This window comes from Piliocolobus tephrosceles, chromosome 4 (genome assembly GCF_002776525.5).
Source record: "Piliocolobus tephrosceles isolate RC106 chromosome 4, ASM277652v3, whole genome shotgun sequence".
Lineage (NCBI taxonomy): Eukaryota > Metazoa > Chordata > Mammalia > Primates > Cercopithecidae > Piliocolobus > Piliocolobus tephrosceles.
Genome location: NC_045437.1, coordinates 127410101 through 127414396, shown reverse-complemented (window position 1 = coordinate 127414396; position 4296 = coordinate 127410101).

Genomic DNA, 4296 nt, shown 5'->3' with positions numbered 1-4296 from the left:
ATTGCTTAAAATATTAGACAATATCACTTCTAAGTCTTGACCTTTTCATGCATTTTACTTTTGCTTTAATTTCGGGATTCCTTTTTGCTATCAGAGTTAGAAAATCTTGAACTTTTTAATTGATTTGTCTCCACCAGCGAACTTGGAACCATGCATCTGTCTTTCAGGAGTCAGGTTCCCTCCACTGCTCTGGAACACCACCCTACTGGGTATTCCCAGAAAAGCACCTTTGCAAGAAAGACCCAGTGTGGTCACAATATTTACATCAATGCACAACAGCCAGAGTCCATTTCAGAAGCTATTTTATGAGCACAGATTTATTCACCACCAGATGATTCTTACTCAGTTACTTTTCCCAAACTCTCAGCTGCTGCCAAGGTTAATGCAGGCTCTGACTCTGCCTGTTGATTCATATTAATTAAGCCAATCCATGATCTTGTATCATACAGTGTCTGTTTTTAATATAACCTATTTGATGACGCTGTATTAATTGAGGAGAAACGTGCACTGGCATTCTGGCCTGCACTCTTCCTAATTATCTTACAGCCCTCATTCAGCAGCATTGAAATTAGACTGTGGCTATCATAGTTAATGGAAGCCTGTAGCTCCTAGCTAAGTGATCTCCATCAGTCACCTGATCTTTTCTTGCTCTCAGCTGCGTAAACAGGATTGTGCTATCTATGCAGTCCCTGATGAATGCATAATTTGAGCGAGGGTATGAATGTTTTAACGAAATCTCCTGCTTTGATCCTTAGGGGAATAAGATGGCACTCCATTCTGGTACCTTTCTCTAAGTGGAAGCATAACAAGATTGGAATGACAAGCCTATGAAAAGAAAAGTTACACAATAACAGGGGCTAGGAAAGGTGAAGCTGGCTCTGAGAATATGCAGGAAACTTGAAACATGACCTTGCAATTGTGCGTTAAAGATCAGATGGGGCCGGGCACAGTGGCTCACCCCTGTAATCCCAGCATTTTGGGAGGCCCAGGCGGGCAGATCACGAGGTCAGGAGATCGAGACCAACCTGGCTAACACGGGGAAACCCCACTTCTACTAAACAAAATTCAAAAAAACTAGCCGGGCGTGGTGGCCGGCACCTGTAGTCCCAGCTACTCGGGAGGCTGAGGCAGGAGAATGGTGTGAACCTGGGAGGCAGAGCTTGCAGTGAGCCCAGATCACGCCACTGCACTCCAGCCTGGGCGACAGAGTGAGAATTCGTCTCAAAAAAAATTAAAAAAAAAAAAATCACATATAGAACAGAAGGCAGATAAGGGCATCAAAATCCTCCATGTGTTTCCTCATGCTGCTCTTGAGTGCTACAAAGTCAATTCCACATTGTCCACCTTTCTCTTAAAAGCTTGATGGAAGGCTGGGCGTGGTGCCTCATGCCTGTAATCCCAGCACTTTGGGGAGGCTGAGGCGGGTGGATTAGTTGAGCTCAGGAGTTAAGAGACCAGCCTAGGCAACATGGCTAAACCCTGTCTCTACAAAAAATGCAAAAATTAGCTGGGTGTGGTGGCCCACACCTGTAGTTCCAGCTATTTGGGAGGCTGAGATGGGAGGATCACTTGAGACTAGGAGGTTGAGGTTGAATGAGCCGAGATCATGCCACTGCACTCCAGTCTGGGTGACAGAGTAAGATCCTGTCTCAAAAATAACATAAAATTAATAATAATAATAATAATAAATAAAATGATAATTTTAAAAACTTGGTGGAGTTCCTAGTCAAAACTACTAATTCCTGCTCTATGTTTCCATTCACTATATTCATTCATTCATTCATTCATTTATTCAATAAATACCTACTCGATATCAGACACTGTGAAATGCACTGGGGAAAAACCTGTGAATAAAACAGAAATAGTCACTTTCTTCATGAAACTTCAGTCTAGTCAATGAGACAGGTAATTAAACAAGTTAATTAAAATCAGTAATTATAAATTGTGAAAATGGTGAGAATAATACAATAGGGTGCTCTGATAGATAATGACAAGGAGGAACCAATTTTTGAAAGGGTATTTTGGGAAAGCCTCCCCAAAGAGATGACATCTCAGCTGAGACCTGACTGACTAGAAGGAACCAGCATATGAGAAGTGAGACAGCACAATCCAGCAAAGAAATAGCATATGTAAAGGTTCTGAGGCAGGAATAAGCTTGGTGTTTCTGAAACCAAATGTAGGCTAGCGTATCTGGAGTTAAAGCCACAAGAGAAGGGGAGCTGAGAATGCGACCCTCTATAAAGCCCTTCTGCCGCTGGAATCTGGGATGTTAGTGGTTTTTCTGCATCTCTTTCCTCTTTTTCCACCGAATAATACCCAATTTAAGGCAGAAATGATGTAATGTTCATTTTAATTACCAACAGTGTCTATTATGATGCCTTGTGCAACACAGGTGGCCAAGAAATGGTGGTTAAACTTGTATTGATTTAAATGTACTATGAATTTCAATTGTATCTGTAAAAAGAGAAAGCTGTTTAGTCTCTGAAAAACTTGCTAATGACAATAGTTAATATTTATTCAACCATTATTATTTACTGGGTGCTATTCTAAGCTATTTATACATGTTTATTTCCTTAACATGTGCAAAAACCCTATGAGAAGATATTATGTTTGCTTTCATTGCAAAGGTGAGAAACTCAGGAGCTGATAGGTCAATCAACTAAAAAAGTGAGAGTATAATTAGTGTCTGAGCCAGGATATGAATCCAGAGAGTTAGTCTCCACAATACATGTCCCTAAACATGATGGTAATGCTTCTAGCAGTCTGAATACGAAAACTAATTAAGCCATTGAGGTACATCAGTACTTAATGCTCTAGGATTTATGTCAGGTATATGACATGTCATGGAAGGAACATACTTCACCTGAATATATATTACTCAGGTTGTATGAAATATACCTTTGATACATTTCCATCTCTCTGTATTTTTGGTTATAAGAAAGGATTATCTATTCACACTTCAAAAGGTTTGAGTGTTGCTATAGAAACTGCTTTTCCTTGAATTTTTGAGATGGCTCTCAGTTCGTAAGATACTCAGCTGTAGAAACAGTAGAACATTTCTCAGTCCTACCAACCACACCAGCCCCAAGGGGTAGCTCAGGGAAATTGTCGATTTTTCTCGATATTCTCCACCTTCTTTTTTCCCTCTTTCCCCAAACTAACTCAAATACAGAATCTAAATAAAATGAGCGTGCCTGCTGTGCCATATAGTTTTAGGACAAATTTTCTAGTCTCCTCCCCAGCTACCAGCTTGCTTCCCCTGAAATGCTTTTAAATGAAGCTCTGGTGCTTCCCCTGCCCACCAATGATGTGGAAGAGACCCATTGCTTAGAAGACTCCTGTTCTTTGATTATTACCTTCTTTGGGGACTTTGGCCTAGGATATAAAGTGAGGGCAAAAGGAAAACATATGAATGGTATTTAGAAAAGTAAGAATGTCAAGTTTTCTCAAAAGGAATGAGAAGAATGTACCGATGTTTTGATAAAGCAATTCATCTGTCCTAGAAACTCAAGCTTCCATCATCCCTTTATTCCCAGTACTTAGCACAGCTCCTGGCACCCACTAAGTGCTCAGTAAATGCTAGATAAATGTGTGATATCTCTGGTCCTTTGAGAGGTAAATGCACGGGAGTAAGATGGTAGGAAAGGTATAGAAATGTCATAAGACTATTTCCCCAATGACTCCCAAACACAGCAATCTCTAACTCCTTTTGTACATATTACTAGATCAACCCAATCAGCATCCAAGATTATCTTTGCAGTTGTTTTGAAATTGCCTAATTTTGCGATCAAGGCTGTTAACCATGCACACTGATATGTGTGTGTGTGTGTGTGTGTGTGTGTGTATATAATTTAGGTTTATGTACCATCTCCCCAAGTAGATTTTAAATCATTGTGGTATTATTTCTCTTTTCATTGCCTGTTACATTTCTTTTTATGAATACAGTGCTGTGCAGAGTGAAGAGGCTCAATAATACTCATGTGTTAGCTAAAGAGTCTGAAATGGTGAAGGGCTTCCTGAGCAGTCTTGTTCTTGTAGTGTATACCATTTTGTCACTCAAATTAGGAGAGTTCCACAGAAATCTTCCATTTAGGCCAGGCATGGTAGCTCATGCCTTTAATCCCAGCACTGTGGGAGGCTGAGGCAGGTGGATCATATGAGGTCAGGAGTTCGAGACCAGCCTGGCCAACATGTTGAAACCCCATCTCTACTGAAAATACAAAAATTAACTGGGCGTGGTGGCGAATGCCTGTAGTCCCAGCTACTCAGGAGGCTGAGGCAGGAGAATTGCTTGAA